At 26.6% G+C, this 14,791-nt stretch overlaps 2 protein-coding genes across 7 annotated transcripts in view; one reads left to right on the top strand and one right to left on the bottom strand.

Moving 5' to 3' along the window:
* The window catches only part of Atg16 (Autophagy-related 16), a 553,304-nt gene that overhangs the window by 303,254 nt on the left and 235,259 nt on the right, over window positions 1–14,791 (bottom strand). The window lies entirely within an intron of this gene.
* LOC142221448 (uncharacterized) overlaps window positions 1–14,791 on the top strand; it is a 424,700-nt gene that overhangs the window by 212,989 nt on the left and 196,920 nt on the right. Inside the window, exon 1 of one of the 3 annotated variants that reach the window (XM_075291307.1) lies at window positions 3,013–3,160. The exons of the other annotated variants lie outside the window; for them this stretch is intronic. The gene's annotated coding sequence lies outside the window, so the exon portion shown is untranslated. Of the gene's footprint in view, window positions 1–3,012; window positions 3,161–14,791 lie in introns of those variants that run through there. 3 annotated transcript variants of the gene reach the window in all.

Genomic DNA, 14,791 nt, shown 5'->3' with positions numbered 1-14,791 from the left:
TTCAAATAATTAATTTATGATAAAATTAAATTAAAATTTAAATAGAAATTTAAGAAATTAATTTAATATTAAAATTTAAACAAAAAAAATATTAAAGTTATTAAATTAATTTATTACTAAATTAATTAAAATAAAATAAATTATCATTATTTTAATTATTTATTATTTATATTAATATATAATATTACAACTGTGTAAACAAAACAAATTAAAACTGAAATAGAAATTGAAAAAAATTAAAAAATTATTTAAGATTACAATTAATATTAACATAAAATTTAAACCACCCAAATAATATACAATAATTTTAAATTATTTAAAATACATTTAAATATCATTATGGATGTAACACATCGTAATATTGCTCTAAGGCCTCATAAGGTATATATATTCTGAGTCGTTCTAAGCATGTCCGTAGTTGTTATTGATATAGGTCGGATTGTATTACAAATGGGATATATCGGTCCACTTTTACGTATAGACCCCATATAAACGGACCCTCAGATTTGGCTTGCGGAGCTTCTAAGAGAAGTATATTTCATCCGATCCGGCTGAAATTTGGTACATGGTGTTGGTATATGGTCTCTAACAACCATGCGAAAATTGGTCCACATCGGTCCATAATTATATATAGCCCCCATATAAACCGATCCACAGATTTGGCTTGCGGAGTCTCTAAAAGAAGCAAATTTCATCCGATCCGGCTGAAATTTGGTGCATGATGTTGGTATATGGTCTCTAACAACAATGCAAAAATTGGTCCACATCGGTTCATAATTATATATAGCCCCCGTATAAACCGATCCCCAGATTTGGTTTGCGGAGCCTCTTGGAGGAGCCAAATTCATCCGATCTGGTTTAAATGTGGAACATGGTGTTAGTATATGGTCTCTAACAACCGTGCCAGAATTGGTCCATATCGGTCCATAATTATATAGCCCCCATATAAACCGTTCTCCAGTTTTGACCTCCGGAACCTCTTGGAGGAGCAAAATTCATCCGATCCGGTTCAAATTTTGAACGTGGTATTAGTATATGGCCGCTAACAACCATACCAAAATTGGTCCGTATCGGTCTATAGTTATCGGTTCATAATCATGGTTGCCACTCGAGCCAAAAATAATCTACCAAAATTGTATTTCTATAGAAAATTTTGTCAATATTTTATTTCTATAGAAAATTTTGTCAAAATTTTATTTCTATAGAAAATTTTGTCAAAATTTTATTTCTATAGAAAATTTTGTCAAACTGAATTATATACGTATTTAATCGGTATTTTTTAATTTAATATATACCACGTATGGACTGACTTACAATTTAGAAGACGGTGTTAGGAGGTTTTAAGATACCTTGCCATCGGCAAGCGTTACCGCAATCCAAGTTATTCGATTGTGGATGGCAGTGTTTAGAAGAAGTTTCTACGCAATTCATGTTGGAGGGTACATATAAGCTTCGGCCTGGCCGAACTTACGGCCGTATATACTTGTTTCAAATTTAATTTAATTTAAAAAAATAAACTAAATTGATTTACATTAACGTAAAATTTAAATAAAAATTATAAAATTAAAAATTAAAAATAAATTTTACATTAATATTAAAAGTAATTGTTTTCTAAACCATTAAGATTCTTTGGTAGAGTTGCCAGTTGAGCAACTCTAAATTATTTAAATTTTTTTTTTTTTATTTTAAAATTAAATTTAATTAGAATAAAATGTAACTAAATAGATTTACAATAAATTAAAATTGAAATAAAAGTTTTAAAATTAAAAATAAATTTTATATTAATATTCAAATTAATTCGTATTTAAGCCATCAAGTTTCATGGGCAGATATGTGTTCGTGAGTGTAAACAAAAAATTTCGAATATATCTAAAATTAATCAAATAATAAACAAAATAATTCCTATTAATTTATAATTGTTATAATTTAATAAATTATAATTATTATAATATAATGTTATAATATTAAATTATAAAAAAAATTATTTTAATTTGAATAAAATTAAACTGATTTACATTAAATTAAAATTGCAATAAAACTTTAAAAATTAATATTAAATTTTAGGTTAATATTAAAATTAAATGTAAAATTTAAAATAAAATGCAATTAAAATAAAACAAAGCAAAAAATTAATATTAAATTAACAAATTAAATTATAATATTAAATTATAGTAATAAATATTATAATATTAAATCATAAAAAATTTAATTTAATTTGAATAAAATTAAACTGATTTACATTAAATTAAAATTGAAATAAAACTTTGAAAATTAATACTAAATTTTAGGTTAATATTAAATGTAAAATTTAAAATAATATACAATTAAAATAAAATAAAACAAAAATTAATATTAAATTAACAAAGGTCATTGGAAGACCTTTGGTGAAAATTTCGAATTTTCTATGGCAACTCTTCTAGCACATCATCCCGAAGAACATTACCAAGCTGCTGGTTTCAAGCAAATCATTGAAAATTTTTCAGCTAGCTAGAGCGACCTGAATGCGAAAGGAAGGAGGAAGAACCCACATAGCAAATCATTGAGGGAAACGGAATCTTTCTTTCTCTCGTGTCATGCGCGCATGCTCTTCGTTTGGTTTACATTTCATATTTGGGTTTTGTTTGCCAATGGGGCGGTTTGTTTCGAACATGTTCCAAGCCTCTGGTTATGCTGCCGCTGCTGCTGCGGCTTCTGCTCTTTCTACCCGTACGGTATGACGCTCCATACCAACGATAAGACAAGACCAGCTAAGACCATAAAATATGTCGACAAGCATTAAACCGTTTTCTGGAGATGGTGTCTATGTGTGCGATTTTCACAACTCAATTTTTATTTTCAACCTGAGAAGATTGGGATTACAATGTTTGATGTGTGTGGTGAGGTGGTTTGAACAGTTTTCTTTTCTCCATTTCTTTTCGGTTTCTTTTCTTTTTTTCTTGATGATACACCATCACCTCAAGTCTTGTGATGGTGCACAGAGTAGTAGTAGCCTAAGAACCATACGCTGAGCAGATCCCAAGTTCAGTGATCATTGAGTTCTGTTGAAAGTAGGCAATTGAAATTTGAAGTCGGTCGGCGGATGTGAAAAAAAAAAATAAAACAAAAGATAGTGTTCTTACGTAGTGAACGCAAGGGGATATAAACAACGTATTCTAATAAGGTCAGCATAAGTGAAAAAAGAATTTCACAAAATTAAAAGAAATTTCCTTTTTATATAAAAGAATTTTTTTCTTATATGTTGGAAAAATAATTAATATTAGAAAATTAAAACTAAAATACATTTTTAAAAAGTGCATAAAAAAGTTACGAAAAATGTTTAAAAAATTTATGAAAATGAGGATATAAGAAGTTTTCACAATACTAAAAATTATTTGGAAAGTGTGTCAAAAAATATGTGGTTCAAGAAATACACTCTTATTATAAATATTAAAAATATTACAAGATCAGCGAAGACTATGAACCCAAATAATGTTTGTGAATTTCGAAACTCTTAAAGTATAAAAATAATTATGTAAAAAAATTTCAAATATATTATTGTTAAAAATTACTATTTGGTGCAAAAGAAAACTGCTATATTGAAATTATACAGGAAAAAATATAGTGAAAACAAAATATGTATTTGAGTTACATAAAACATTTAGAACCTGTTGATTTGTTATTATTGATGGAAATTTAACGCCAATAAAAGAATAATTTTCTGCTATTAGTTAAAAAGAGAATATTTAATTCTTATTAATAACAATCTTTTAATTAATAAATGTGACTAAATTGTAGAACAGCAAATAAAAATGGTGCAACGTTCAGTCGATGCGAAGCCCAAATACCCACCGCCACGGATTGGATGTGTTAAACCATGGCTTTGAAAATATTTAATAATATAAAAAGAAACTAAAACAGTTACTATTTTATGACATCTAAATAACATATAAAAATTTAAAAATAATATAAGATGTAATCCGATAGATTATTAGTGTTATAGTTTAGCGACTTTAATGAACATTGCATGTGGTCACCGGAGCCAACTTTTCGTCATTTTTACGATTTTTTAAGCAACATTCCAGCAAAAAAAAAAACCTTCAAAGCAGTGCCAATGAATTTTACATGGGCTAATTATAGGACGGTCCAACACGGTGCAATGGTTAGCATGCCCGCCTTGCATACACAAGGTCGATTCCTGTTTTTAGCGGTGGATTATCCCACCTCAGTAATGCTGGTGAAATTTCTGAGGGTTTCAAAGCTTCTCTATGTGGTTTCACTGCAATGTGGAATGCCGTTCGGACTCGGCTATAAAAAGGAGGTCCCTTGTCATTGAGCTTAACATGGAATCGGGCAGCACTCAGTGATAAGAGAGAAGTTCACCAATGTTGTATAACAATGGACTGAATTGTCTAAGTGAGCCTGATACATCGGGCTGCCACCTAACCTAACCTATAGGAAGGTCCTTTGCCTTGCTTTATAGGTTATGCCTTGGAAGTTCACTGGAATGAAGGAATTAATAAAAAACTAAAAAAAAACTATTTTTTTCACCAATTTTACTTTTTATTTTTAACAATATTTTTGTTACACATTTATATCCAAATTATCTAATTTCTACAATTTGAAAAACTTAATATTTGAGCATTTTCTCACAACGTTTTCCTGTAATACAAACATTGAAGAACAGTTATACAATTTTATAATTTTTTTTCACAGTTTATCTGTCGTTCAGACAGAGAAATCAACCGAGGACCTTACAGTTTGCAAGTAAAGACACTATCTACTGGGCCATGTAGCTATTATTGTCATCAACAAACAAAACAATTATCGCTATAGCCATAAACAGTCATTGATGGGCATACACAAGCTGGTGTAAAGAAACTTTATTTAAGGAAAACAAACGACTTTAGTAGGTCATTTCTTACAAACGACATTTCTTACAAACGACAAATAGAACATTTTTGAAACGGAAGTAATGGAATTTTACGTATACTCCAAAAAGTCTTGCATGATTTTGAAAGGATGTTTGGCATTTCATACTGCTATATTAAATGAACACGAAGCCTCAAAATGTGTCCTATTTAAGACTGTGGTATTGGAGTAAAAGCTATTTTTTGTATGGCAAAAATAACAAAAAAAAAATTAACAAAATATCTTTTTTGATGATAAAGGTTTAATGTGGGCTGTAGGAACAGTTTTACCGATGCCAATTTCTTGTCAGTAGTCATATAAACCTAAATACAATATATGTTGTTTAGGCACTAAAGACATCACACTGGGAGATCTTTTATACCCGGAAAAAAAGTGAACTGTTTTATAGAAAGAATGAACTACCTCATGCAAAAATTGAACTAACTGGTACTATACTTTTTGAGATTTCCACAAAGCATTGCTAAAACCAGGAAAATTAATTACCCTTGTGTACTTTTTAACTGCACATCAAGAAATAGAATAAAATATAATATAAAATATATATAGAATAAAAAATAAAGTAAATAAGAAAATCATTGGCGCCAAATTATGACCATATTAACCATACAGTAGTTCATTCTTACTATTTTTAGGAATCGTATGAAAATTTTCTTCTGCTTTAATTTTACGGTCATTGAACTTTATACTTAAAAAAAGGAAATTTGGGCTGTGGAAAATTTCGCAAAAAATAATAAAATTTAACTACAAACAAATAATATGTTGCAATGAAAACAAGCTAAAATAAGCATTAGTTTAACTACGAACTTTTTTCGGTTTAGATCGGACATACATATCAGAAAATTTGTCTCTATAGTGTAAAACTGACAAGAAAAGACCAAAATCTGAGCCAAGTTTCAGCTAATAACAAAAGAGTATAGAATGGCTAAGTGTTAACTTATCTGGCGTAAAATCCTGTAGCTACAAGGGAATTATATGTAATATGAAAAATTTACTAGAACAATTGGAGAGAATTATGCACAGGATTGCCATTTTGGTCCGATCGGACTAAAATTGGTCCAAAAGAATTATATATTTGTAAATTTGGTCCGACGGTCGAACCAAATGGAATTTGATTTTGGTCGATTTTCGTCAAATCGGTATTTCTTTCAAAATTTTCTATAGAAAAAAAAATTTTGACAAAATTTTCTATAGAAATAAAGTTTTAACAATATTCTGCCAAAATGTTGTACAGAAATACACTTAAAACATTTTTATATATACAAAATTGTGCAAAAATTTTATATACAACTAAAACCTTGCTATAACTATCTATAGAAATAAAAGTTTGACAAATTTTCTATAGAAATGAAATGTTGGCAAAATTTTTTAATAATTTAAATAAAATAAATAATAAAATATTTTCAAATAGCAAAAAATATTTTCTATAGCAAAAAAATGTTGACAAAATTTTCAATAGAAATAAAATTTTTACAAAATTTTCTATAGAAATAAAGTTTTAACAATATTTTGCCAAAATTTTGTACAGAAATAAACTTAAAAAAATTATATAGATACAAAATTATGCAAAAATTTTATATACAAATAAAACTTTGCTATAAATATCTATAGAAATAAAAGTTTGACGAATTTTCTATAAAAATGAAATTTTGACAAAATTTATTAATGAATTAAATAAAATTTTGGCAAATATTTTTTAGAAAAAAAAAATGTTGACAAAATTTTCTATTGAAATAAAATTTTGACAAAATTTTCTATTGAAATAAAACTTTGACAAAATTTTCTATTGAAATAAAATTTTGACAAAATTGTTTATAGAAATAAAATTTTGACAAAATTTGCAATAGAAATAAATTGTTGACAACATTTTCTATAGAAATAACTTTTTGACAAAATTTTCTATAGCAATAAAATTTTGACAAACTTTTCTATAGAAAAAAAAATTTTTGACATTTTCTATAGTAATAATGTTTTGACAAAATGTTCCATAGTAATAAAATTTTGACAAAATTTTCTATTGAAATAAAATTTTAACAAAATTTTCTATAGAAATAAAATTTTGACAAAATTTTTTATAGAAATAAATTTTTGACAAAATTTTCTATAGAAGTAAATTTTTGACAAAATTTTCTATAGAAATAAAATTTTGACAAAATTTTCTATAAAAATAAAATTTTGACAAAATTTTCTATAGCAATAAAATTTAGACAAAATTTTCTATCGAAATAAAATCTTGTCAAAATTGTCTATAGCAATAAAATTTAAACAAAATTTTCTATAGAAATAAAATCTTGTCAAAATTTTCTATAGTAATAAAATTTTGACAAACTTTTCTATAGAAAAAAAATGTTTGACATTTTCTATAGTAATAATGTTTTGACAAAATGTTCCATAGTAATAAAATTTTGCAAAATTTTCCATAGTAATAAAATTTTGACAAAATTTTCTATTGAAATAAAATTTTAACAAAATTTTCTATAGAAATAAAATTTTGACAAAATTTTTTATAGAAATAAATTTTTGACAAAATTTTCTATAGAAATAAATTTTTGACAAAATTTTCTATAGAAATAAAATTTTGACAAAATTTTCTATAAAATTAAAATTTTGACAAAATTTTCTATAGCAATAAAATTTAGACAAAATTTTCTATCGAAATAAAATCTTGTCAAAATTGTCTATAGCAATAAAATTTATACAAAATTTTCTATAGAAATAAAATCTTGTCAAAATTTTCTATAGTAATAAAATTTTGACAAAATTTTCTATAGAAAAAAAATTTGACATTTTCTATAGTAATAATGTTTTGACAAAATGTTCCATAGTAATAAAATTTTGCAAAATTTTCCATAGTAATACAATTTTGACAAAATTTTCTATTGAAATAAAATTATAACAAAATTTTCTATAGAAATAAAATTTTGACAAAATTTTCTATAAAAATAAAATTTTGACAAAATTTTCTATAGCAATAAAATTTAGACAAAATTTTCTATCGAAATAAAATCTTGTCAACATTTTCTATAGTAATAAAATTTTGACAAAATTTTCTATAGAAATAAAGTTTTGACAAAATTTTCCATAGAAATAAAATTTTACAAAATTGTCTATAGCAATAAAATTTATACAAAATTTTCTATAGAAATAAAATTTTGACAAAATTTTCTATAGCAATAAAATTTAGACAAAATTTTCTATCGAAATAAAATCTTGTCAACATTTTCTATAGTAATAAAATTTTGACAAAATTTTCTATAGAAATAAAGTTTTGACAAAATTTTCCATAGAAATAAAATTTTACAAAATTGTCTATAGCAATAAAATTTATACAAAATTTTCTATAGAAATAAAATCTTGTCAAAATTTTCTATAGTAATAAAATTTTGACAAAATTTTCTATAGAACTAATTTTTGACAAAATTTTCTATAGAAATAAAATTTTGACAAAATTTTCTATAGAAATAAAATTTTGACAAAATTTTCTATAGAAATAAAATTTTGACAAAATTTTCTATAGCAATAAAATTTAGACAAAATTTTCTATAGAAATAAAATCTTGTCAACATTTTTTATAGTAATAAAATTTTGACAAAAATTTCTATAGAAATAAAATTTTGACAATATTTTCTATAGAAATAAATTTTTGACAAAATTTCGACAAAATTTTCTATAGAAATAAAATTTTCTATTGAAATAAAAATTTGACAAAACTTTCTATAGAAATAAAATTTTGACAAAATTTTTTATAGAAAAAATTTTTTGACAAAATTTTCTATAGAAATAAAATTTTGACAAAATTTTCTAAAGAAAAAAAATTTTGAAAAAAATTCTATAGAAATAAAATTTTAACAAAATTTTCTGTGGAAATAAATTTTTGACAAAATTTTCTATAGAAATAAAATTTTGACAAAATTTTCTATAGAAATAAAATTTTCTATTGAAATAAAATTTTGACAAAATTTTCTATTGAAATAAATTTTTGACAAAATTTTCTATAGAAATAAAATTTTGACAAAATTTTCTATAGAAATAAAAAAAAATTCTATAGAAATAAAATTTTAACAAAATTTTCTGTGGAAATAAATTTTTGACAAAATTTTCTATAGAAATAAAATTTTCTATTGAAATAAAATTTTGACAAAATTTTCTATAGAAATAAAATTTTGACAAAATTTTCTATAGAAATAAAATTTTGACAAAATTTTCTATAGCTATAAAATTTTGACAAAATTTTGACAAAATTTTCTATAGCAATAAAATTTTGACAAAATTTTCTATAGCAATAAAATAGAAATAAAAATTTTACTGAGACCGAAAGACATTTCACATTACGGTAAAACCACATAGAGAAGCTTTGAAACACTCAGAGGGGATAAAAAAACAATAGCCATATCTGTTTTCCCGCTCAAGTCAAAGGGAGATTTTGAAGGAGCATTATTGTTAAAAAGATTATTTTAAAAATACTTTCAAATCTTCTTTGTGATTCCATATGCAACGCACATGCTTTACCCAATCTAATTTAACATTGTAAAGGGAATTATAGCACACTGGAAAAAAATACTGAAGTAAGCACAAATATTTTATGCTTCTAAAATGCGAATGCCATTTTTCCGTAGCATAGAAGACGCCTATCTCTTAAAAAAGAGTTTTACTTGATTAAAACTTGATATACTTTTGATTGAAGTCATTTTGTACTCAGAATTGGATGATTCGACTTTGAGATAGGTATCTTTACATAATAGAAATTTCCACTCAGAAAAATGTTCTATATTTTTTTTTAAATCATCTACAAATTCGGCATTTTTTGTGTCTTGATTCCAAAGCTAAAAATCATGCAATATCACACAAAAATTTTTTTTTTCTGATTCAATCACGAAATTAATTTATCCAATTAATTTTTTAATTGAAATGTCTTCAATCACAGAAATGATAGTACCAATTAAAAAACTAATTGACAATCAATTAAAAAATCAATTGATACTATTATTTTGTGTGATTGATTTTTGTTTCAATTAAAAAATTGGTTGAATTAATTAACTTTTTAATTGAATATTGTTTAAAACTCAATTAAGATTTTAATTGGAAAAAATTTTGTGCAATTTTTTTCTGTGTTAGGAAACGTTTTTCAAAACTTTATTGTAACGACTCTTCTTACTTGAAGTTAACACGTTTATGAGGGGCGAACATGGTTAAGGTTTGTGTCCCAGTTTTATGTTCGCAAATCCTAAATTGTGTCCTTAGTCCAATCAAAACAATTTACCAAGGGCTGCTCAAATTGAATAATGTTCAATATTGTTAGAAAGGACGGGCATGCTCTGAATTTGATCCACATCTTACAGAAACTCCTAATGGATATTACACATCTCGTATAATATGAGCTGTACTTTCTACTCCCCATTCTACTCTTGGTGAAGATTTCAAAAGATAACTTAATATTATCTTTTGAGATAGTTAATTAAAATCGTCTACAGAACTTTATTTAGTTCTTCGTGATATAACATTTTAGTAGATTTACAATTTACTGGTCATTAATGTCAAATTACTTTTAACTCATGCCATGTTTCCGTTCATGAGAATTTCTTTTACTTACATACATATAAGTAATTACTCGCTTAATGTTAAATTCATGTCCAATTTGTAAAACTACGGAAAAGAGAACCTCTATGTAATTTTCAAGTGATTATATAATAAAATACAAATATACAAGCAATAAAAATAATATCCTATTCTGGTTAAATCTGGGTGAAAAATTTGGAGGGAGAAATAAAAATTATATTAAATTACAAGGCCATTTAATGAAATTTTCAACAGTTATGTTTTTTCAGAAGAAAACATAAAAAATTTTATTTACAACCTGGAGAAAGAACTTTTTCTTCTTCGTACTCTGGAATAACCAGAGAAAAACACATGTTTCAGGCTAATGAAAGAATAAAAAAAATTTCCATCGAAAGGGCAATGGCAACATTAACTTTTGGGGGCCTTTTGCTAATAAGGGTCACAACAACACAAGTAACATAACTACACATCCCCATAATACAAAAGATTAGCAGACCAAGCAAATGGGTATGGACGATGGCAAATACAAGCACTCATCTCATAATGGTTACAAATATAAGCTATAAAGGCCATTTGTAACAGTGAAAGCCACATAAATACAGAAGGAAAATAGCCACTGCTAAAGTTCAATGTTTTTCGTATTTCGGTATGTGGCGTGTGTTCTGCCTTTCTTCTTAAGAGTTTCTGATGTTGTTGCCGATGCTACCAACATCTTCTGGCTAAGCAGTCCATAAAAAAACTGCATTGTTTTTGTTTTGTTGTGTTTTTCTTTTAATATAAAGTTCTTTCACTGGAGTTTGTTTCAAAAGTTCTTGTTAACTTAACATGGTTTTCGAAATGAAAGACAGTGGTATGATGGGTAAATATTTTACATAGAAACAAATAACAATGAAGAAGGGCCGATGCTTATATACTACAAATCAGATTAAACAAAAAAATTCAAATGTACACGAAAAAAATACTGATCTAATGTGACTATGCAACCTACACTCAAAAAAAGTTTACATGGATCAACGATTTTGACCATATCTTAAGGATTTTGGTATTGATTCCCAGCCAAAGATGCTGCTTCTTTAAAATTAAGAAATTTTTTGCGACCTATTTGGCCTTAAATCTAGGATGAATAAAACTAAAATTAGGATTTAGATCTCATTTATGGAATTTTCACTTTCTTTACGCGGTATATTAATAATAACGTACAAACAAATGCCAGTTTAAAAATCCAAATTTGGAAACAAAATTTAATTTATCGAAGTTTCATTTTCTTGTTGCATTTCGTAAAATAAATGTCGGATAAAAAATCCATATTATAAAAACAATTCCAAGCCCATTGTTTCTTAATTCCAAAAAAACTTTAAACCAAAGAAGCGAAATTCTCAAAATAGGTCTTAGCCTATATTTGACGCTTTTTTATATTAAATCTAAAGATTCAATATTTCAGTTAATTTAAGGATAATTTCGTTAAATCAAAAATGTGTTTCTTTATTTTAAGGAAAATTTTCCTTAATTCAAAGACATGCGACTTTAACGGAGGGACGCAAATTTACAAAATTTGTGTCCTAAATTTAATGAAAAAAAAAAATTTGAAGTAAAGATTATAAACTTTGTTTTAATTAAAATGTCATTATTTTAAAGAAATTTGTCCTTAATATTTTGTAAATTGCGCATCCTAAAATTTAAGTTGCATAATCTTTAATATCACGCAAATATTTTTTAGTATACATTTTGTTATACGCAATTTATACAATATTAAGGACAAATTTATTTAAAATTAATTTTAATTAAAGGAAAGTTTATAATTTTTGCTTTAAAACTGTTTTTAATTAAATTTAGGACACAACTCTTTCAATTGAAGTAAGTTAAATTTTCCTTAGAGTAAAGAAACGCTTTTTTGATTCTAAGACAAAATCTTTAAATTAATTGAGGCATTGAATCGTTGGATTAAGGATAAAAAACTTTCAATATAGACTAGGACTTATTTTGAGGATTTTGCTTACTTGGTTTAATGTTTTTGTTGGAATTAAAAAAAAATTTACTTGGAATTGTTTTTATAATATGGATTTTTTATCTGACATTTATTTTATGAAATGCAACAAGAAAATGAAACTTCGATAAATTAAATTTTGTTTCCCAATTTTTATTTTATAGAGCCTACACCCGAAAAAGTTTAATTGAATCCAAAGATTTTGCCCTTCCCTTAAGGACCGATATTTTATATTTTTAAAATTGTAAAATTTTTACTGATTTTTTTTTTCATAAAAAACTTGTCAATAGTTTATTTGGGGATCTTTGTGAAGAATTTTAGTTTGAGGGATTATGGGGATGAAAGCGTCCCAATTTGGAGACAAGAGTCAGAAAAATACTTGCAACAATGCTCTAAAATTGGCGATCGAAAATTTTTTGCGAGACCGAAAAATGTTTCGCGAGCCCATGCTGATCTCTAAAGGTGGTCACCCCGAACATATTTAACAAATTCAATTTTTTTTTGCAAGGTCAAGGTGACAAAATTTAGGGACCTACCAATAGGCCCTTAACATTTTAATCAGCATCTAGTAACGTAACATATGGACTAAACATAGCTAAACTTAAGGTTCGCTTTTACTCAACTAAGGTTACCCTATTTTTGTGATTAATTTTTGTTTCAATTAAAAAAAAAAAAATTGAATTAATTAAATTTCTAATTGAATATTTTTTAAAATTCAATTAAAATTTTAACAGGTTGACTGATAAGTCCCCGGTCTGACACATAGATGGCGTCGCTAGTATTAAATACATATTATTTTTATATAGTACCAACCTTCAAATGATTCGCGTCAAAATTTGACGTCTGTAAGTCAATTAGTTTGTGAGAGAGAGAGCGTCTTTTGTGAAGCAACTTTTGTTATTGTGAAAAAATGGAAATGAAGTTGATCGAGATAACAGAACCCTTAAAGATATCAAAGGAACGTGTTGGTCATATCATTCATCAATATTTGGATATGCGGAAGCTCTGTGCAAAATGGGTGCCGCGCGAGCTCACATTTGACCAAAAACAACAACGTGTTGATGATTCTGAGCGATGTTTGCAGCTGTTAACTCGTAATACACCCGAGTTTTACCGTCGATATGTGACAATGGATGAAACATGGCTCCATCACTACACTCCTGAGTCCAATCGACAGTCGGCTGAGTGAACAGCGACCGGTGAACCGTCTCCGAAGCGTGGAAAGTCTCAAAAGTCCGCTGGCAAAGTAATGGCCTCTGTTTTTTGGGATGCACATGGAATAATTTTTATTGATTACCTTGAGAAGGGAAAAACCATCAACAGTGACTATTATATGGCGTTATTGGAGCGTTTGAAGGTCGAAAACGAGGCAAAACGGCCCCATATGAAGAAGAAAAAAGTGTTGTTCCACCAGGACAACGCACCGTGCCACAAGTCATTAAGAACGATGGCAACAATTTATGAATTGGGCTTCGAATTGCTTCCCCACCCACCGTATTCACCAGATATGGCCCCCAGCGACTTTTTCTTGTTCTCAGACCTCAAAAGGATGCTCGCAGGGAAAAAATTTGGCTGCAATGAAGAGGTGATCGCCGAAACTAAGGCCGATTTTGAGGCAAAACCGAAGGAGTACTACCAAAATGGTATGAAAAAATTGGAAGGTCGTTATAATCGTTGTATCGCTCTTGAAGGGAACTATGTTGAATAATGAAAACGAATTTTGACAAAAAAAATGTGTTTTTCTTTGTTAGAACGGGGACTTATCAGCCAACCTGTTAATTGCAAAATGTTTCGTGAAATGTTTTTCTGTGTAGATTTAAAGCTAGGGAGCTTCCTAAAAAATTTATTTATTTGAAAGAAGCCGCAAATTTTTATTTAATTTTAATCCATATAAACTTTTTTTCTAAGTGCACAAAATAAATATATATTTTCTTTAAAATGGCCTAAAGTAAAATTAAGTTTTGGTATTAATTGTAATTCTAATTTAATATTTAATTATTGTAAACTAATGTTTAAACTTAATTTCTAATTTTGTTATTATTTTTGATTTGAATTTTAGAACCTTAGCTTCCACTGTGCCTGTCGCGTATTCTTAAATTTTTTGCTTCACAACCATCTGATATTATTTATAATGTTTAAGAACTTTTAAGATAGAACAAATACAAAGGAACGGTACATTTATGTATGATTATGTTTTTTTGGTAGATGAAAAAAAAACTCCTATTCTGATCATAATACAGTGTACCCCAATGTTGGAACAAAAGGTTCATTTGTTCCAACAGTTGGCTAAAGTTTTTCGTTTTTTTTTTGTATTACATTCACCTCATTAATAATAACAAAGCAAAA

Source organism: Haematobia irritans, chromosome 1, assembly GCF_050003625.1.
Source record: "Haematobia irritans isolate KBUSLIRL chromosome 1, ASM5000362v1, whole genome shotgun sequence".
In the NCBI taxonomy this organism is placed as follows: domain Eukaryota; kingdom Metazoa; phylum Arthropoda; class Insecta; order Diptera; family Muscidae; genus Haematobia; species Haematobia irritans.
This window is presented reverse-complemented; position numbering and strand designations above follow the sequence as displayed.